General features: G+C 34.3%; 1 long non-coding RNA gene and 1 pseudogene across 1 annotated transcript; both read left to right on the top strand.

Annotated features, from left to right (window-relative positions):
• Nucleotides 1-815: 815 nt before the first annotated feature.
• On the top strand, nt 816-15999 carry LOC124896998. Its single transcript, XR_007053388.1, has 3 exons — nt 816-1175; nt 3166-3347; nt 15897-15999. It is a non-coding gene; the product is annotated as an uncharacterized LOC124896998 (long non-coding RNA).
• A 37-nt stretch (nt 16000-16036) lies between these two features.
• On the top strand, nt 16037-23013 carry LOC107865563 (annotated as a pseudogene).
• The last annotated feature ends 438 nt before the right edge of the window (nt 23014-23451 follow it).

The following is a 23451-nucleotide window of genomic DNA, read 5'->3' as shown; positions in this document are numbered from 1 at the left end:
AGGGTTCGTTTGATAGAGTGCAGCGGAAAGTTAATGCATGCATTAATTTAATGTGTATTAATAATATCTTGTTTGATATATTTTTTTTATCCTATGTATAACTAATGTTTGTATTAGTTATACATTCTATTGTGTATTGAGGTGTATATTACTAATACCTCAAAATCCATGACACTAATAATGCAATGAATCTGATGCATACATTAACATGCTTAAAGACATTATTATCCCTCAAAAAAAAAATTCTCATCCTCTCCAACATAATATTGAGGGTATTATGTAAAAAATAAAATAAAATTTAGAAATTATTTAATTCATGTTATTTTTAATACATCGAACCAAATACTGCATAACAAAAATACAAGCATAACTAATATAAGCATAGCTAACACAAACATTGCTAATACAAAAGTATTACTAATACACTATATTTTATATTATTCTTATATACTCTACATTACCAATAATAATTTTGTGTAATAAGCTAAGTGGCGTGAAAAATTAAAATTTCTGCATGATGTGTTCAGTTTCAAGATAAGTACGTGACGGTTGCTTCTACATTATATCAACAAACCAAATATTTATAACGTAATATAATTTATCATGGCTAAGTTAATTAGCTTTATATTCAAAAACATAACATGTATATATTCATCTGATATAAACAACCGACATACTGACGGTAGCAGGTTTGTCACCATTATCAGGGGCGGAGCCAGCCTTCTTTCGGGGTTCATCCAAATCCCATTCGACTGAAAAATATACTATTTATACGTATTAAAATTATTTTTTATGTAGTTATAGTAGGTGTTGAACTTCATTCCACTAAGTTTTCTTTAAATATTGAATCCCTTAGTTGAAATCCTGGCTCCGCCTTATAACACTCCGTCATCAAACACCAATAATGTTTCATTCAACACCTGTAATGTTTCATTCAATATATACAAAGGTTTTGTGAATGTCTACAATTCATATGTAAATTTGAAGCCAAAGTGAGAAAAATGAAAGTAGCAGCGATAGGTGCAGGGATAAGTGGACTGGTTGCTGCATATGAATTGGCAAAATCTGGTTTAGAAGTTGAGGTGTATGAAAAGGAGGATTTTCTTGGTGGCCATGCTAACATTGTCACCATTGATGGCGTTGACATTGATCTTGGCTTTATGGTCTTCAATTCGGTACGTAACACTAGACCCAAAAAATATTTACCAGCATAGCAGTAATAATTTAATTATCGTTAAATTATGTTTTCAGTAGCAATTATTTTGTGACAATTATAGTTTAAACACTTTGTAAATATCCTTATTAAAGTCTATAATGTAATTGGATTTAATGATAATTAACTAATCCCAATGACGAAGTTATGGCTGTTGAAAAATGATTAGCCGAACACCCTTTACCGAAAAATTACATTGTATTCATATGTAAAATAGTATTTAAAACGGATTAATAGTAAAGCTCGCATAACCTTGTCACTTCTTGCCACTAGTGGGTGCAAACCCTTGGCCCTCGATTTTGTTTTCTATTTTATTTTTAAAAGTAATATTAAGAACCCGTTTGGATAAGATTAAAAAAATAACTTTTTAGCTTAAGTGATTAAAAACTTAAAATAAGGATTTATAAATTAAGAAGATAGGTGTTTGGATACAAGTGCTGAAACTGAAAAAAAAAGTTGTTGATGCGTTTGGTAAACAAATGATCTTAAACACTTTTTTGTTGTTAAAATGACTTAAATGTACGTAAAACTATTTTAATTTTAAAATAAAATTTTTGAACAAACCTCCGATTAATGATGGATTTGATGAAAACAAAGAAGAAACACGTTAAAAAGCTAAAAAAGAGATTAAAAACTGGTTTGACTAGATTTTAATCCTATCCAAACGGGCTCTAAGTAGACATTTGACCATGATGAATTTTTTACTTTTTTTCTAGAAAATTATTTTATTTTAGTTAAAAAAAGTATAAATAATAATTTTTCACAATAAATTATTTCACTTTGCTAAAAATTATTTCTGCAAAAGTGAAAACAAGTAAAACTTGTTTTTGCTTCTATTTCTCTCAAAAAATATTATTTTTAATGAAAATATTTCTCTGAATAAGTATACTCTTAAATTTAATTTATTTATCTTACTTTTTGTTTTTAATGCGTTTAAAAAAGAATTTTTTTTTATAACTTTTTAAGTCTAACTTTCACATGAGTTCAAAATCCTAATTTTAATTAACATTTTAATACTTTCTATGTATCCTTAATTTTAAAACCACAAAATTCAAAAACTTTTTATTTTTTAAGATTGACTGTCAAATTAAAATGAGATAAATAAATTAGAACAGAAGTATTTAGTAATTTGACCAAATAGGCCACTAGGAACTAAGCGTCCTAAAGCGGTACTATATATCCATCCCTTTAATTAACTGTAGTGAATTAATATACAGATTTTCCACAGCTCTATAAATTATATATTTCCTTTCTTCCTGCATTCTAATTAGCCTCCATAAATCCATTCATCTATATCCTTTTAGGTAAGTTAATTAATGGAAGTTGTGTTTTTATATATCATAGATTCAGGTAGTCTTATTACTTTTTAGAGTTGAGTTAGGCTAAAAGTTCATGTTTTTAATACTGATTTGTATGCAATTAGTATGATCTGGCGATCAATTACTATTCCCTTTTGTTATCTTTTTTTTTGTTTGATATGTTTAGAAAAAGAATAAACTGTTTATTATGCTTTTAGTGACATGTTTTCAGAAATGCTACCAATATTACTGATTTTATTTCAATCCATTTAAAAGAAAATGTCTCTTTCGTTATATTTGGCTACACTTTAATTCTGAATTTTCCACATTACTTTAAGATTAGTTGTAAACGTACTTTTAATATACACTTACTAAACTCTAAACTAAGTAAATAGTCTCCTATTTAAATAATAGTAATAATAATATATCTAATCAAATATCGTCATATAAAATGAAAGAGGACGAATGTCATTTGAACTTCATTTTGCTTCTTTAACCTTAATCCAATTTGCTCAGACTCTTCAAAAATATCTACGGGTGTATGTCGGATCCTCCAAAAATAATATATTTTTAAAGGATCCGACACGAGTGTAGCAATATTTTTGAAGAATTCGAGCGACATAGGCCTTAATCATCTTTTCATCATTGTTGCAGTTGTAAACATGAAAGTAGCAGTGGTGGGTGCAAGGATAAGTGGACTGGTTTCTGCATATGAATTGGCAAAATCTGGTGTTAATGTTGTGGTTTATGAAAAGAAGGATTATGTTGGTGGCCATGCTAAGATTGTCGCCATCGATGGCGTTGACATTGATCTTGGCTTTATGGTCTTCAATTGGGTACGTAAAACCACCAAAAAAATATTTAGCAGTAATAGCTTAATTGTCGCTAAATTATGTTTTTAGTGGCAATTGTTTTATGACAATTATATTTAACACTTTGTAAATGTCCTTAAAGCCTATAGCGACATTGGATTCAATGAAAATTAACTAATGCCATTAAAGCCTATAGCGACATTGGATTCAATGAAAATTAACTAATGCCAGTAAAAGTGCGATCATAGGGTGTGTTAGATTCGGACAAAATAAAGCAAACCACTAGTAAAAGAAAAACAAGAACAACACAATAGATTTACGTGGAAACCCTTACGGAAAAAATCACGGACAGAGGCAGAGAAATTTCACTATGAAAGGAGAGGAGTACAATGTGGAGAATATGCGTATTTTCTGAATACTCAAAACAACCCAGTAAATGTACTTATATAATACGTGTATACAAATAAGTCCTAGGCCCAAAAACATAAAGGTCCATACCACGGGGGGAAAGCCCCCGCATTCCCATCGAGATCAGTAGTGGGCTCCGGGATCGGACTGATCGGCCCAATCCTTACGCTACCACCACAGACCACATTGAAAATCACAAATATGATTCGTACCACGAAACTTTCAGGGCCGGGTCAACAAAATTCGGGTCACAACTCTAACAATCTCCACCTTGACATGAATTCTAATTCAGGAACTCAAATTCATTTCAAGACAAATTCTCTATCTCTTCCACAAAAGCCCCTAAGGGCACATCTTAACAGCTAACACCAACCAAGTCTAAGCAATGCTCAAACTTGGCACTTGGTGGTGTCTTGGTCATTATATCAGCAAGGTTATCATGTGTACTAATCTTGCTCACCACAATATCACCACGAGCAATAATTTCATGCACAAAATAATATCGAGCATCGATGTGCTTTGTCCTCTTGTGAAACATATGATCTTTCATAAGGAAGATAGCACTCTGATTGTCGCAAAATATTGTAGTAATCTGTAAGTCTTTGCTAAGTTCATAAAACAGACCCTTCAACCAAATAGCTTCCTTGAAAGCCTCCGTAATAGCCATGTACTCTACCTCAGTAGTTGACAAAGCAACCGTAGTGTATAAGGTAGCTTTCCAACTAATAGCACAACCACTAATGGTGAAAACATAGACTGTAAGGGATCTCCTTTTATCATGGTCTCTCGCAAAATCAGAATTAACATACCCGATTACTCTATCTATATTTTGCCCAAACTGCAAATAAACATCAGCAGACCCATGCAAGTATTTGAAAATTTACTGAACTGCTTTGTAATGTTCTTTGTCAGGATTTGTCATATATCTGCTAACTGCACTGACGGCATAAGATAAATCTAGTTGAGAACACACCATCGCATACATAAAAGACCCCACGACACTAGAGTATGAAACTCAAGACATATAGTCACACTCATCATCTGTCTTTGGAGATAAAATTGCCAGGAGTTTGAAGTGAGCTGCCAATGGAGTACTGACAGCTTTGTATTTTGCATATTGAACTTATGAAACACTTTCTCAATATATCTTTTCTAACTCAAGTATAGCTTACACTTCTCTTTATCCCTCAGAATTTCTATGCCCAGAATCTTCTTTGCTGCTCCTAGATCCTTCATCTCAAACTCCTTGATGAGCTAGGCTTTGTCTTTTATTATCTTTCTCACATCCTTTGTTGCAATCAACATATCATCAACATACAAGAGAAGATACACGAACGAACTATCACTTACCTCCTTGATGTAGACGCAACTATTATAGCTACTCATCCAAAATATATGAGAGGGCATAAAAGAGTCAAACCTCTTATACCACTTTTTGAGCGATTGTTTGAAGCCATAAAGAGACTTTTTCAGCAAGCATACATAGTCCTTCTTTCCTAAAACTACAAAGCCCTTTAGTTGCTATGTATAGATGTCCTCCTCATGTTCTTCATGTAAGAATGCAGTTTTGACATCCAACTGCTCAAGCTTAAGATTATGCATGGCCACAATACCAAGCAACGCTCAAATCGAGCTATGCTTTACAACTGGAGAAAACACATTTGTGAAGTCAATACTTAGAACATGACTGTAGCCTTTAGCAACTAGTCTTGCTTTGTACCTAGCATCTTCAACTCCCGATGTTCCTTCTTTCTTTTTAAATACCCACTTGCAACAGACAACTTTCTTATCTTTAGGAAATCTCATCAAATCCCATGTGCCATTCTTATGAAGTGATTCCATCTCCTCCTGCATAGCAATCATCCATCGGCCAGAATCATCACAACTAACTGCCTCTGAGTAAGAACAAGGTTCTTCATCGAAATCAATACCTTCTGCTCCATTCAATACATAAGCAACCAAATCAGCTTTAGCATACTTATGAGGAGGTTTAATATGTCTCCTGGGCCTATCTTTAGCAATAAAATATTGTGGCGCCACTTATGGTGAAGAAAAAATAGTATCACTCTGTATCTCTGGGCTAGACTGAGAAGTAGACACTGGTGTAGACTCTGCTCAAATCTGCAATTCAACGTGGGTGCTTGACTTTTGTTGATTCATGTCACTAAGTCCATTTGAGGGCGAAGCACTAGATTTAGAGGGAGTCTGAAGCATGATAGTTTCTTCAAACACAACATCCCTACTAATTATAACCTTTCTATTTTGCGGACACCAAAGCTTATAACCTTTAACACCAAGCTTATAATCCATAAATAAGCACTTGACAGATCTAGGTTCCAACTTTTCATTATCAACATAAGCATATGTAGGACATCTAAATATCCTCAAATAAGGATAACTAGCAGGAGTACCGGACCATACCTCTTGTGGAGTCTTTTTATCAATCGCGACTGAGGGAAAGTAGTTAATAAGAAGAAAAGTTGTGGAAGCAGATTCAACCCAAAAAGACTTAGGTAAACCAACATTAGAGAGCATACTACGCACCTTCTCTATTATAGTCCTATTCATTCGTTCGGCCACATCACTCTGCTGCGGAGTATGAAGAACTGTTAAGTGCCTCACAATTCCTTCTAAATTGCACGGAGCATTAAATTCATTAGAACAAAACTCTAAACCATTATCAGTCTGAAGGCGTTTTACCTGCTTCCTTATTTGTTTTTTAATCATAGTCTTCCACTCCTTGGAAGTAAGCAACACATCATTCTTTTGCTTAAGGAATAACACCCAAACTTTTTTGGAATAGTCATCAATAATAGTCAATAAGTAATTCACACCTCCTCTTGAAGGTACTCTAGAAGGACCCCAGAGATCAGAATGAATGTAATCAAGCGTGCCTTTAGTTGAGTGGATATCTTTAGTGAACCTGACTTTCTTCTGCTTCCCAAAAATGCAGTGCTCATAGAACTCCCATTTGGCAATACTCTGCCCATCAAGAAGTCCTCTCCTGCTTAGTTCAGTCATCCCGTTTTCACTCGTATGCCCTAGGCGTATATGCCAAAGTTTAGCAACGTCACTTTTTGATAGAGAAGAGGTAGAAACAGTTGCATCACCTGTAACCGTAGAGCCTTGCAAGACATAAATTTGTAGACTTTCTTTATCCCTTTATCACAACAACAACACCTTTTAGAAACCTTCAGGACTCCACCTTCACCAGTGTACCTATATCCCTTCAAATCGAGGGTACTCAAGGAAATAAGATTTCTCTTCAGGTCTGGGACATACCGCACATCACCAAGTGTCCTTACAACACATCAAACATCTTAATTCTAATTATTCCAATACCAGCTATCTTACACAGTTTGTTATTTACCATCAACACAACACCTTTAGAGACTGTTTCATATGTTGTAAACCAATCTCGATTACAACACACATAAAACGTACAAACTGAATCAAGAATCCAACCTCACAGGGTTTGGAGTTACCATCAGAAACTATCAAGAGTTCTCCATCACTATTGATATCTTCAACAAAATTGGCTTCACCGTGACAGAGAAACAAGAGATAGAGAAACAAGAGAAACCAAGATTTTCTGAATAACAACTTGTCTAATTTCATAACACATAATGAAATACTTATAGCTATACAATTGTAGGTTAGAGTTCTATTCTAGGAAAGAATATATATTGTTATAACTACATAATCAATAATAAAATCCTATTCTAGGAAAGAGAATATTCTGTCAAAATAATTATACTATTGCCTAACATCCCCCCTCAAATTGATACTGGTGATCACACAGTAGCAATTTGGAGCTAATGTAGCATGTCGTGCACATGTCATATACTTTGTAAACAAATCAACAAGTTGATCATGAGAAGAAATGTGTTGTAAAGTGATAAGACGGTCAATAACTAGTTCCCGAATGTAATGACAGTCCTCCTCTATATGCTTTGTGTTTTTATGTTGCATAGGATTTGTGGCTATTTTAATCACACTAGTGTTATCAGCATGTAACACTGTAGGAGATATAATAGCAACACCAAGCTCAGATAATAGACGTCGTAGCCAAACAATTTTCCAATTTGCTGCCGATATAACCCGATACTCGGCCTCCGTAGATGATTTAGACGTACTAGATTGTTTCTTACATTTTCAAGATATTAAGGATGTGCCTAGAAACATGCACCAACCAGTAATGGAATGACGAGAATCGAGACAATTAGCCCAGTCTGCATCAGTATATCCTTTAAGATTTATAGGAGAATCTGAACGGAAGAGAACACCTTGATTCACGGAACCACAAACATACCGAATGACACGAAGTAATGTAGTGTGATGTATATGGTAAGGATTAGCTACAAACTGACTTAGAAATTGTACCGCATATGAGATGTCCGGCCTTGTCACAGTGAAATAAACTAATGATCCCACCAACTGCCGATATAATGTGGGATCACTGAATGGTTCGCCATCAGCCTCCTTATATTTCGTATTAATCCCCATTGGGGTATATACAACCTTTTCATCAGTAAGACCAGTCGTAGCAACAAGATCACTAGTATACTTTTGTTGTGTAAGCATTATCCCAGTAGGCAAGTGTAGAACCTCAAGCCCAAGAAAGTATATCAATCGTCCCAAGTCCTTCATCTTAAATGATGTATGCAATAATTCTTTTAACGTAGTAATATTCTCTTGATCATTTCCGGTGATAATGATATCATCAGCATAGATGAGAAGTACTATGATACCTACTAGAGAACTATGAAGAAATAAGAAATAATCTGAAGAACTTTGAGAGAAGCCTGCAGTTTGAATCGTGGATCGAAATTTGTCAAACCAAGCTCTGGGGGCCTGTTTTAAGTCATAAAGAGATTTCAAAGATGACAAACTACATTTGGTCTTGCCAGAACACCCCCAGGTGGTGGTTTCACAAATACAACTTCTTCCAGATCAACATGAAGAAACGCATTTTTCACATCCAACTGATGTAAAGTCCAGCCTTTAATTGAAGCCAAGGCCAATAATGTCTGTACCATTGTCATCTTAGCAACAGGTGCAAAAGTCTCCTTATAATCCACCCCATACTCATGTTTGTACCCTTGAGAAACCAATCGAGCTTTATATCAATTAATTGTACCATTTGCCTTCATTTTAATGGAATTCACCCACTTACTTCCAATGAAAACTCCATCCGTTGGTTTATCAACAAAGTCCCAAGTTGAATTTTCATTCAGTGCACAAAGCTAGTCCGACATTGCCTTTTTCCAGTAGGTTTGTGTAGAAGCCTAGGAGTAAGATATAGGAACCTCAACAGAATGTAGTGTGGTATGAAAGGCATAGGACTTACCAAATTTCCTTGAAGAGTAGCCAAGTCATTCGGGAGCATGACGATTTGTTCTACTAGACCGACGTAGAAGAGTAACTGGATGAGAGGATCCCTCTTCCAAAGATGAGAATGACGATGTAGAGTCAATACCAGAAAGAGATGAAGGTTGGAGAGATTCATTACCATTATTCATAAGTTGTTCTGGAGATTCAAGCGGAGGATCAGTACTTGAAGGAGATGAAGGCTCGAGATCACCATGATTATAGTTCGCGGGTTGTTCCGAAGACTCAAGCAGTGGGTCAGTAGCTATCACATCGTCATCAAATTTGTACAGAAAAGAGAGAAATTCTGAAGCATGTTTAGCATTGTGTTTGCAAGAAAACTGATCCTTAAAGAAAATAACATGTCTAGATATTCGAAGATGACGACGAGATGCATCATAACACAGATACCTTTTTTTTGTATCACTGTATCCCACAAAAATACATTGTGCTGCCTTTGCCGAAATCTTATGTCGTTCATGTGCTGGAAGGTGTACAAAGCAAACACAACCAAACACCCGTAAGTGAGAATAATCAGTCTTACTATGAAATAATTTGAAGTACGGTGTCTTATTTTCAATAACTGGGAAAGTTTGTCTATTGATCAAATATATAGAAGTATGTACTGTTTCAGGGCCAAAGACTTTTTAGCCTATTTGATGTACTCAACAAAGCCAATGTAGTTTCTAAAACATGTCGATTCTCCCTTTCTACGACCTCATTTTGTTCTGGAGTATGAGGATATGTGCGTTGGGCAATAATTCCTTTGTTTTTGAAAAAATCAACAAGATTAGTCTTAGTGTACTCACCTCCTGAATCAGAACGAAATACTTTTATAGTTTTATGAAATTGTGCACGAACATACTCAACAAAATTCATAATAAGAGTCGGAACCTGAGATTTATTTCTAATAAAAAAACACCCAGGTATATCTGGATACACGATCAATAAATAACACAAAGTACTTATATCCCATCCTTGACAAAATAGGAGGAGGACCCCAAACATCACTATGTACTAAATCAAATGGATTTCCATAAGCAGATGAACTGGATGGAAAAAGAAGCTTGTGACTTTTTGAACCGACACAATTTGTACATGCCAAAAGGAGACTGGAATGGATGTGATGTGCTGCAGGAAGACATGATTTAAGCATGTGATGAAGCCGAGAAGAATGAGGATGACCCATCCTATTATGCCAAAGAGTGAGCAATTTATTCAAATAAGTAACATCCGCTGTAGAAACTGAAAGAAAACAATGATGCAAGTGACGGTGAACTGACTCTAGTAGGAATATTCTGCCAAATTTATGCCCCGTGGCCATAGTCATCCCTGTTTTCAAATTCTGAACAACACAACCATTGGGTGAGAATTTGACAACACAATTTTGATCAACAAGTTGACCAACTGAAACCAAATTAGCCTTCAAAATTGGAACATCAAGAACATTAGAAAGATTTCCAATAGAACCAATACCCGACGCGGGTAATGTGCTGTATGAATAACATGTTTAGAAACACCACTAGACAATGATGAGAATTGGGACAAATCACCTGTCATATGATTGGAAGCCCCTGAATCTAGATGCCAAGTAGATTTAATTGAATTACTTGTACTTGAAAAGGATGCCGAGAGTGCACTTGAGATGGCTTCGGGAAGAGCAGCTGCAATAGAATCTCAAATTAGTTTTTCAAGATCATGACTAGCAAGGAAGGAACCAAATTATGCAGTGATATTTGTTTGGTAATCTTGGTGAGCAGTTCGTAAACGATTTGGGTGACGACGACAATCTGAAATATAATGGCCAGTAATTTTGCAATAAGCACAAATGTTTTTATTCTTAGGACAATTGGTTGCGATGTAACCAAAGTCTTGGAATTCATAGCATTGGAAACTTCTCTTAGTATTTCCTGTTGAAGCAACGGTTTTTAATTTTCCTGCAAGTAATGCAACAGAAGGTAATGGCGTAGACTCCATAGCAGCCTGAGTTCCAAGTCTTGTCTCTTCACGCAAGAAAGCTGCCAACACAACGTCAAGAGCAGGTGTGACTTCCCTGTTCAACAAACTACCACGAATCGGCTCGAATTTAGGATAGAGTTTCATTAAGAATTGCACCACCCTTGTCTTCTTTTGTTCTTCCAACACCTCTTTGAGCCCTATCTTAGAAATATTTTTTCCATGAATTTGATCATGTTCTGACCAGAGCAACTGCAAGCCAACATAAAAGGAGCGAACATTCTTGTCCCCCTGTGTGTATTCTAAAATGTTGCGTTCCAATTCAAACTCTCGTGCAAGGTTGCTTTGTTGGTAGATTGTACGAAGGTGGGTCCACATCTCAGAAGACAAACTGAAAGGTCTAAGCCCCATAGCAATATCAGTATGTACCAAATTCAACATCCAAGCAATTACCTTTGCATTATTCAATTTCCAAAGATCCAACTTTTTGGCATCTGTTGGTGGACGAACAGATCCATCTAACAACCCAAAAAGACCTTTGCCTTGAACAAAGATTCCAAAGTGAAATTCTCAAATAGCAAAATTGGAACCATCCAATTTTGTGGAGAGCAAATCGTACGAAGAGGATTGTGAATCCATTGATCGATTGATTACAAAAGAAGGGGAAAACATAAAAGAGATAACAAAAGGAACTTAAGAAGGTAGCAAAGTACTTGTGCAAAGAATACAGAAATCACAAAAAAAGAAAAAAAATTAGATTATGGCTCTTGATACCATGACAGAGAAACAAGAGACAGAGAAAAAAGAGAGACCAAGATTTTCTGAATAGCAACTTGTCTAATTCCATAATACATAATGAAATACTTATAGCTATACACCTGTAGGTTAGAGTTCTATTCTAGGAAAGAATATATATTGTTATAACTACGCAATCAATAATAAAATCATATTCTAGGAAAGAGAATATTCTGTCAAAACAATTATAATATTGCCTAACACACTGGACTTCTCTGGTTGGTTTCCCTTCAATTTTGGAGCTTCTCTTTTCTCTCTATTCTGTAACTTCCAACACTCGAATTTGATATGGTCCATTCTTCTTACAATAATTACAGGTTTTGTTTCTGTTTTTGAATTTTGACCTAAACCTATCATCAATCTCAGAATTCCTCTCACGAGTCCTTCTTCGAACAATGAGACCATCTCCTTGAGTCTCTGATCCATTCACAAGATGCTTCATTTTCTCCTTAGAAAATAATGCATCATAGACTTCATCTATAGTCAGGGTATCACGACTATATAAAATCATATCCCTAAAGGTCGAGTATGATGCAGGCAACAAACACAACATAATCAATCCTAGATCTTTCTCATCGTACTTAACCTCTTGAGTCTCTAAATCAGAGACAATTTCCTTAAAGACGGATAGATGATTCTCCAAGGACGCACCATCAGACATGCGATGGGAATAAAGTCGTTGTTTGAGATGCAACTTACTTGTTAGGCTCTTCATCATACACAACGATTCCAGTTTCAACCACAACGCAACGACAGTAGTCTCCTTCAAAACATCTTGTAAAATTTGATGGAATAAATGAAAGTGGATCTGAGATGGCGCCTTCCAATCCTTGAGCCGTTTATCATCATCTGTCCAGAATGAGGGCATGTGATTAAACCCTAATAGAGCATAGTCCAAATCCATCGGATTACAATTCTAGCAGAGTGTTTGAATAAATTTGAAAGTATTTTTTTTGACTTATTTATGTGTTTGATATACATTGACGTGTTTATAAATAATTAAGTGGGCACTCAGACATGAAAACCAAATACTTTTTGTGAAAGAATATTTTAAATTTAAATGTATTTTTTTGAAAATATGATTTATAACCCAAAATTTTAAAAAAATTAAGAAAACCATTCAACATGAAGAAAGCAAGTAACCATCTCCATCATTTTAAATTGTATAAATAAAAGTATTCATACTTGTTGGAAAGAGATTGTACATGTCCGTACCATGTGAACAAATTATATTAAAGAGGTTATTTACTTAGGACTATTTTTGACTGGTAAATGTTTATAAGTAATGTATATTTTAAAAATTTATATACACAAACATTTATTTACGAGAAACATGGGAATATGCAATTTATCAATATGAGGTCTTAAGATATTCAATATCTTGTTTCTAAACTATGATTTTTTTTCTCTATATATAAAATTTTTAAAAAATTAATAAATTTTATAACTTATAAATAAAATTGTCATATTTAGCAAAAAAATATACAAGTTAAGAAATTCAAATCATAACCAAATATATAAAACAAAGCTTCAAATAAATTTGATGAGCCCAGTAAACTAGTTGACTGATGGGTAAATAACCACCATAGTGAAGGTGAAATATGTTGCAGCTGACAGTAGAACTCGAAAGGGTTGGGTGAAACTTGACTTAGGTAAATTCTCGAGGTAAAATTCATCCATGTTCACTTAACTTTATATCTATTATCCAAAAGTCACTTTTCTTTGATTCATTTTATCCATGATCATTTAACTTTGTATTTATTATGCAAAAGTCATTTTTCTTTTATTCATTTCTTGCATGGTCATTTAATTTTACTCCGACCATCACAAAAATCACTATGACCGAATTTTATAATAATTCCATCGAAAAAATGATGTGGCAACCTTAATTAATTCGTAATTTTTAATTTAAGTGAATATATAATATATTACTCATATCTTGACCCTTTTTATATATGCATAACCTAATTTTCTTTATGAATTATTTAATGAAAGAATACTAATTTCTTAATAGATTAGATTACCTAATGAAGACTATTTTTATAAAAAAAATTTGATTGATATTTTTATGAAATAAAATTATACTTATATATTCATAAAATCCTCTAAAGTTGAGACATGTGTTGGTAAATTATTTTTTTCCACTAATATATGATGGCATGTACTTGATAAAATTATTTTTCTCCTTATATATAAATATAGTTGATAAAATTATTTTTTTCATACATTCTTTTTCTTGCCACTTGAGTCTTTGCATTTAGTATATCATAATAATATGATAAACTACTCTATTTATTGAGTTTGTCTTTGTATTTTAAATTGTTTGACTAATTGATTAATTCTCTTAAAAGTTTTTATTATAATATTCAATTTGTGATAAATTACATATTGTTTAATTAATTTAATTGATAAATATAAAAATTAGATATCCTATAATTTCTTTATCTATTAAAGTACTTATATTGTATAACTTTTATTAACAAAACTGTACGTTAATATAATATTATTTGTATAAATTTTGATAATACTTATTCCATGACATAATTAAAAAGATTTTATTTTAAAACTATCTTTAGCATGTTGATTTATCTTCAAAGAATTAAAATATTTTTTTTTTAAAAGTAATATCATACATGTATTTCTATTTTATGTGTTTTGAAGAATTTATCTTGTTTATTACTCTTTTTCGATGCACCTTTTTGGCAGATGAATGCAATATTATGAAATATTTTATAAAAATATCAACCAAATTTTTTTTATGTAAATAGTCTTCATTAGGTAATCTATTCTATTAAGAAATTGGTATTCTTTCATTAAATAATCCATAAGGAAAATTGAGTTGTGCACATATAAAAAAGGTCAAGATCTAAGTAATATATTCTATATTCACTTAAATTAAAATTAAGAATTAATTAAGGTTGCCACATCATTTTTCCGATGGAATTATTGTAAAATCGGGTCATAGTGACTTTTGTGATAGTTGGAGTAAAGTTAAATGACCATAAATGAAATGAATGAAAAAAAAAGTGACTTTTGCGTAATAGATACAAAGTTAAGTGACCATGATGAAATGAATGAAAGAAAAATGACTTTTGCGTAATAGATACGAAATTAAGTGACCATGAATGAAATTTACCCTACATTCTCGAAAGGCATAATACATTAACATATCATTTAATTTGGTATCAACTAACATATATTTCTTCTAACTTATGTTGAACAAGTAGATATGTACGTCTTACATGGCAAATCTCACTCTATTTACCATGTAAGAAGCCATGTGTCTACTTGTTCAAATTTATGATAGTTTTAAGTGTCTGTTTGTGGATATCCAAAGTTGACATCATAAATAACAGTTGAGGCTAAGTTAAAGAACACGTTTATGATATTGTATGATAAGTTATGGTTCTGAATTCTGATGCATATTAATGTGTCAAAGAAAAAGCTAAAAAGGTTGTATATGATCAACGTTAAACTCAATTTTTGATTTATTGTTAGTAATACACATACTAAATCTTGTTCAATAAATGGAACGCATTAGCTGTCTGCTTTTAGGGAAGGGAAATGACTCATTCTTAAAACCAGCATTCTTAAGACGAATGTGTCGAGCAGAAAGGGGGGAAAGCCTTCCGTTCCTGGTATGGAATTTTTTGAGTTCCTTGGTGTTGATACGGAGACATCTGATATGTCATTCTCAGTGAGCTTAGACCAAGGCCGTGGTTGTGAATGGGGTACCCGAGATGGATTCTCTAGTTTGCTTTCACAGAAGAAGAATCTCTTGAATCCATATTTTTGGCAAATGATTACAGAAATAAGCAAATTCAAGCAAGATGTCATAAGTTTATAATAACTTATTGTATTTGTTATTGTTTGAGCGACGTTGATTTACTGATCTCATTCGAAATTTAGTTTGTTAATTTGAAGATCATGCATTTGATGGAAATGGACTAAATTGTTTTGTTTTCTGCCTTTATTTATGAATCAAGTAAAAGAGCTATCTTCAATGAAGTTTATCTCATCACAATTTTGTTTCTCACGTTGCAGTTACCTTGAAGAACTGCAGAACAATCCTGACATTGATCACAATGAAACATTGGGGCAATTTATTGAGTCACATGGCTATTCGGAGTTATTTCAGAAGGCTTATCTGGTGACTCTGCTGTTTGACATAGTTATTCATTTTGATGCTTGTATTGTCCTTTTTGTTCATTCAACAACTTGTATTACAGATTCCAATATGTGCTTCAATCTGGTCCTCTCCCTTAGCAGGAGTATTGGGCTTTTCTGCATACTACATTCTTTCATTCTTCCATGACCATCATCTTCTGCAGGTTTTTGTTCTCTTAGCTAGTGTTCAATTAGCATACTTCGTGTGTAGATTATAGCCTGTTGTTGAAAGTATTGCGAGCAAGATACTGAATTTGAATTACCTATATCATTTTATATCCCTTGTGCCTAAGGATGCTTTTGTTTCTTTCTTTATAGCTCTTTGGTCTCCCTCAATTGCTAACTATACGAAGGCGATCACATGCACATGTAAACAAGGTGATAACTTATAATAGATTCCAAAACTTCAGGCAGTTACAAATTTTCACTTTCTTGCAAGATTTTCTTAGCATGGATCATCCTTGAGAGTGCTTTGATGGGGCATTGAATGCAGGTCAAGCAGGAGCTTGAGAAAAGAGGCTGCCAAATTAGAAGTGGTTGTGAAGTAAATTCTGTATCGACAAATGAAGAAGGTCTAGCTAATTTGTTTTTATTTATGGCATCTTGCAAGAGTTTGTTGTGTTGTTTCTTTTATCAAAATACTAGATACCCACATACCTGTTGGAAAATGGATGGGCTATTACTTGAGGGAACTTCATTAGATGAAAAAACCTTATAACTTTATGTTTTAGGCAGATGGAAAGAAATACACCTAGTGTTTTTGTTTCTGTGTGATTTGAACCCTGGTCTCCGGGATTTGCCCCCACCTTTGTGTTCATATACATTAGAGTTTTTGTCTTCACTTTGCTGCATCTACTCCTGGTTCTAACTTTAAAAGAAAGAGCTCTTGCAGGTTGTACCATAGTTTGCAATGATGGTACCAACGAAGTATATGACGGATGCATAATCACTGCACATGCTCCAGATACTCTGAAAATATTAGGCAAAGAGGCAACATATGATGAAACAAGAATACTGGGTGCTTTCCAGTATGTCCATAGGTACTTTTAACTCCTTTAGTTGAATACTTCAATTTGCTTTTCTCTTTAAGTTTTATTTTATCTTTTTAGAAAATGCATTCATATAACGTCACTACTGTGGTTTTTCTTCCTATAAGAAAAGGCGATATCTAGCTGTGTTCGTATTCGTATTCGTATCTTCTATTACCAAAGGAGCTCTATTTTGTGCTTTAATGAAGTTCAGTTAAAATGAATGTTTTAATTGTTGCTGGTTTTAGTCAATTAAAAGCGACAAGCTGCTAGATTTCTGAGCTAATATGACAATTGGTAGTTGAAGGCAAGATTAAAGCAGTTAGTAGTTCCACCTTTGAAATTCTAGCCATGACCAAAAGTTCTACTTAAAATGCAGAATATCATGTTGAAAACGTACTTCTTCTTTGTCCAGTCTTTATAAGATTTATGATGTCTAAGTGCAAATCATTTTTTCTTCCTCTACAACAGTGATACTTTCCTTCATCATGACAAAACGTTCTTGCCTAGCAACCGGGCAGCATGGAGTGCTTGTAACTTTCTTGGAACCATAAATAATAAAGGATGTACGACATATTGGCTTAATGTAATCCAGGTGTGTTATGGAATACCGTGATTTAGGACTTTTATAGAAAGTAGAAGACAAAGCTCTTCAGCGGGAAGTCTTTTCTCTTGTAACTGCTCTCTTAGTTTATGAGTTGTCTAAATTTACAGAATCTTAGTGAGTCAAAGCTACCTTATCTCGTCACCGTCGATCCTCCTCACACACTAGAGCATACATTAGTTAAGTGGACAACAAGCCATCCAGTTCCATCGGTTGCTGCATTGAACGCCTCATGTGAGCTACATCAAATCCAAGGGAAGAGAGGAATATGGTTTTCTGGGAGCATATCAAGGTATGAATCTCTTTTTATGCAGAGTATAGAGGGTTTCTTGAAGTTGAAGATAGATGTTCCGTTGTAACCTGCTATTGTGCATAGTCTGCTATTGGTTTTCAACTATGTTCAATTTAGGGAACCAGTTCCGTTAAGTGAAACTTGAAAGTGTTAAGTCCTTAGTTCTGATGACCGACAAATTATCACCTTGGGACCTGGTTCCTGAAGATCATGTGATGACAAAGCTGCAACTACTTAGGGACCTGGTTGATCGCATTCATGTCACTATCACTGGTCAGCGCTACAGCTGGAAATAGTTCTATTCTACAGTAAGTTGGTGGAAAGGCTGCAACACCTTTTGGTCCCAACCAATCAGAATCATCCTAGGTTTTCTTGTCTCTTATATATGCTCATTTCAATGACAAGAAAACCTAATCTTCCATATTTTAACAACATCAAATCGGTTGAAGCTCTCAGCTTAAAAGCCTGACTTGCAACAAGGGACCTACTTGCTCGTTTATTGTGTCTCAAGTTCTTGTAGTATTTGAGTCTTTGTTTTGTGGTTGTAAACGTTGCCTACTGCTCTTATTCATTATTAGTAGGTGCTTTGTTTTTCAGTTCTTGTTGTCAAGTGTCATCTAGAGTTAGTTGACCAAGAAGCTAGAGTTAGATTAATTACTGTTTCAGTTAGAGTTAGCTGAGTCCGTGAATGCAATAGAGTTGTCGCATTGGAAGTTATTGTAATAGAATTATTAAAAGTTGAAATAAGGTTTAAAAGGTTAATCCTTGAAATCATGGAGTCTAGATTCAAGGTTACTTGAATCTAGTGGAGCTGGTGGAAATCCTACTGGGGTAGGTCGTGGTTTTTCCCTCTCGAGCAAAGGGTTTCCACGTAAAACTTGTTGTGTTCTTGTTTATTTACTTTGCAAGTTTGTTCCCAGGTCCCAAAGTAGGAGGGCAACTGTATATTTTTTCAGAAGGACTGCGCCACTCACTATTGTCATTTAAATTATTTGCAGAACCCACTGTTGTAGTCCTCAGGAATTTCAGCTTCTAATTTCGAAACTGTTTTAAGATTGTATTCTGACTCCTTACAGATAAAGTGGCTCCGATTTCTAATTAGAAGAAATAGCCCAGGGCCATCATTATTGAGGGAACTAAACTAGCGGCCAAGTCGTCTTTGCAAAGGAGATCTTCATTTGCCTTTGTTCTTTTCTTTCCATTTCAACTTGATGCCAGCGACTGAGCACAAAAAACCTAGTGTCTTGTTTTTTTCACTTCCTTTTTTTCACATAAGGTTATAGGAAAGATACTCGTGTCGCTTTATTTTTCGTTTTGTATTTCACTGCTTATTGATGTGTATTTATTGCAATAATTTCAGGCTATGGCTTCCATGAGAATGAAATAAAGGTAGTACTACTTCTGCTAATAAAGATGATACTTCGTAAACAATTGAGTCTTGCGGCTTATGTGGATGATTTGTCTATCTTTGATCTTCCTCAGGCGGGTGTGGTTGCTGCAGATGGAATGCTTAGAAGGAATTGTAGTATTCTATACAGCTTCAAGCATTTGGTACCAACCTGGGCTGAAACTGGAGCACGCCTCCTCGTTACTAGATTTTTCAAAAGTTACATTCAAACAGGACGCATAATGTGAGTGATAATAGTGTCACCTTGTATTACTTTTAAGTCCCAAAATATTGGCTGATACATGTCTGACAATTTGCTTATTTTCATTGATTCTGTTTCTTATTTTATAACATTTTGATCTTGCTATTTGATAGTAGGAATATGCAGAACAACTAATTTTTTTGAGAAAATACACTTCTTTTATTCCAATCTCTTTGGCCTAGAGCTCATATACAAGTCGATATTCATGGTGCAAAACAAATCACATGCGAATCAGAATTTGTTTTATTTTGTTACTCGAAGTTATTTTAGTTTCTCCTCTGATGATTAAAGATATCTGGAAAATAAATTTACATGTTCCGATGTACAGCTTGTTAGAAGAAGGAGGTACAGTTTTCACCTTCCAAGAAACAAATAGGAAATGCTCTCTCAAAGTTTCTCTTCTAGTTCATCGTACACAGTTTTATTGGAAGGTGAATTGAAATTTTCTTTTGCCCCTTCAACTTATCAAAAGTTAAACCCAAAAAGAAGAATGAAAAGTTATCCAATCTAGATAAATTCTGTGACATCTCTTACAGGTTGCAACTCAAGCTGACCTAGGCCTTGCGGATGCTTTTATTCATGGGGATTTTTCTTTTGTTGATAAGAACAAAGGTCTTCTTAATCTAATCATGGTGAGGAAATGACTCGATATCTTTGCGAACAGCTTTGTTTGATGCTAAGCTTCTTGATCTTTTCTTGAAGATATTTATTGACAACAGAAATCTGAAAGAATCTGTTGGAACGTCTAGCAAGAAAAGGTAAAATAGTTTACAGACCTGGAATCAAGAAACTTAAACTTCTGTTCATATGCTGAAAGTTCTTCATCACTTTTTATGGCTCTAGAGGTTGGTGGACACCCGTGCTTTATACAGCAGCACTGTCATCTGCAAAATACTTCATTCGACATGTTGACTCAGGCTCGTCGGAACATCTCTCGCCATTATGACCTGGTAACGAAATTAACTTGCATATTATATCGTCCAAAGAATGTAGGGGAGGCCAAAGATCACAACTGAAATTGAAGTACTCAATCCTGGCCATATTTTTGCAGTTACTATTGTGTAAAATGGGCTGACATTGAATTGATGATGAACATTGTGGTGTTAATTTGTTTTCCAGAGTAATGAACTCTTCTCGCTCTTTCTGGATGAGACAATGACATACTCGTGCGCAATTTTCAAGGTTAACTCTCAAACTTTGTTCATTCATATGTTAAGCTTCATTTCCTGTTCTGTATCTCATTCCATGGTGATCAAGTTTTCTTTCATATTTTCTCTAGAGCGAGGACGAAGACCTAAAAGATGCACAGCTGAGAAAGATTTATGTTCTCATTAGAAAGGTAAGTCATCAAATAAGAAAAAATCGTCACCATTACTACATAAATTTGAGGCATAATTGGATTCTGCTTCTATTCTATTTAGGCAAAAATCAGCAAGGAACATCATATATTAGATATTGGATGTGGTTGGGGAAGTTTTGCAGTGGAAGTTGTCAAGCAAACAGGATGCAAATATACTGGTATAACACTCTCCGAGCAGCAACTGAAGTATGCACAGCTGAGAGTTGAGCAGGCAGGCCTTCAGGTATAGTACTTACACTGTCTAAGGAAGCTCAAAATTTTCTCGATGACTAACATGAAGCTTAGAGTCCTATAGTGTAATTGCTATAAGCCGAGGCAAATGATAAAGCAACTACTCAACAAGCTAGGTCGCAAGTCAAACCAGAGAAGTTATGTCAAAAAATTAACTAAAATGCTTCATTATATGATGAATTCCACATTTGTCTTTAAAAGATTAAACGTGAGAACATAATCTGCTTAGCAACTTTAGAGCTAGGATTATCTATTAATATCCATTCAATTCAACTTTTCCACAGGATCAAATAACATTTATCCTATGTGACTATCGCCAAATCCCCAACAAGGATAAGTATGACAGGATTATATCAATGTGAGGTTTTATCCATCTACATCTTGACATATTGTATTACTCACTAGTCACTACATGTCGAGCCAGTATTACAATTGTACTTCTTATCATTTTCAGTGGGATGATAGAACACGTTGGTCATGATTACATGGAGGAATTCTTTACTTGCTGTGAATCTGCACTAAAAGACGATGGGCTTCTAGTTCTGCAGGTACTTGATTATAGTCACCATAATATATTCCACTTTGTTATGTTTTTCCTTCTAAATTTTTTCACTTTTCTAGCACTTTTTTCTGCATGCTGTGCTTTTCACAAGTGTTGGGTTTCTGTAGTTCATCTCAATGCCAGATGTAAGTTATGACGAATATAGGCATAGCCATGGCTTCATAAAAGAGTATATCTTCCCAGGTGGATGCTTGCCTTCACTAAATAGAGTAACATCAGCCATGGCTGCTGTGTCCAAACTGTGGTACGAAAATCATTCTTTGTGCTTCTTAATCTTTCCAAAGCATTTCCTTCTGAAAGCATTTTATAAATGATATAAATGCAGTGTAGTGCACCTGGAAGAGATAGGAATTCATTGCTATCAAACACTAAGGTGTTGGCGGAAGAACTTCTTGGAAAATCAAAGGTAAAAGACCAAAATAAGTGTACAACCTCCAACGATGACTTAAAAACTGTTCCCTTCGCGGATCACTTGTAGATGCTGATACTTGACAATTCATAACTGTGTCAGTAGCAAAATTCGTGCATTGGGATTCGATGACAAGTTCATCAGGACATGGGAGTACTACTTTGATTACTGTGCTGCTGGATTCAAAATGCGCATTATTGGAGATTATCAGGTACGGTGATAAAACTTTGAAAATATTTTTAGGTCAAAAAACCACTATATAGATGGCATATAATGTAGTAGGTATCAGGAGTCGCGGTATGAGGATGATGCTCAGTGATACTTATAGGTAGCAGCGAAAGAAATTTATGTATTATATAATAGCCATAAACGGAATCTTAAGAAGCAGAAAATCTTTCTGACAAGAAGAGGCTGATTGTAATGTTCTCTAATTGCCAAAAGGTCAATTTCGATAAGAGCCAGTCATTCAATATTTTTGTTGGACCAAGTGGAAATGCACGAGTAGATCGAGGTAGTTGTAAAGTGAATAGGGCTAGATAAAAAACATAAAAGCAGTGTTGAATTATTTGAACTACTTCATTTAAAAACTTAATACATTCGATGAGACAAGCTTTTATTTATCAAATTAATCCAATTTTTTAACAATGAATGTTGAAACTGTTTCACCAAATTTGAGAAGTAAAACAACTGATCAAGTGGTGCTTCTTATCTTGTAGATTGTATTTTCAAGGCCAGGCAATGTTGCAACATTTGATGATCCTTACAATGGTGTGCCTTCAGCTTATTAGACTTTCTTTTTTGGAATGTATTATATTGGAACTTGGTCTTTGCAAATAAATAGTTGACATGTGCCATTGGATCATGCTTATTTCTATGATTCTGTTGTAATTTATTCATTTTGCTCTGATACCATATAAAATTAGGGTTTGTGTCTAATCCGTACCCCAATATCGGTGCTAAACTTAATCTTGCAATTAGTTATCCCTTATTATCTGTTATAGGTTAAAGAGAGAGAAGATTAGACATGCATTTAGGTCTAATGAAAATTATAAAATAGGCCCGATGGGTTTTATTTGTAATTTAGTTAAACTAGAATTATTTTGAGTGTATGACTAAAATGGGTTGCCATTGGAGTTAGTCTTTAAGTAAAATATGATTTCAAATCCTAAATTCTCTGAAGGAAAATAAAGAGGAGTTTCGCATTATAATTTCACGCCCTCGTTTAGGATTTTTACCATTTGAGTTGTTACGTTTGCTTTCTAAAATTGTAATTGAACTTTAGTCTTATTATTATAGT

This window comes from Capsicum annuum, chromosome 3 (genome assembly GCF_002878395.1).
Source record: "Capsicum annuum cultivar UCD-10X-F1 chromosome 3, UCD10Xv1.1, whole genome shotgun sequence".
Taxonomy (NCBI): Eukaryota; Viridiplantae; Streptophyta; class Magnoliopsida; order Solanales; family Solanaceae; genus Capsicum; species Capsicum annuum.
Note: the sequence above shows the minus strand (reverse complement) of the source record. Positions and strands in the feature narration are given on the sequence as shown.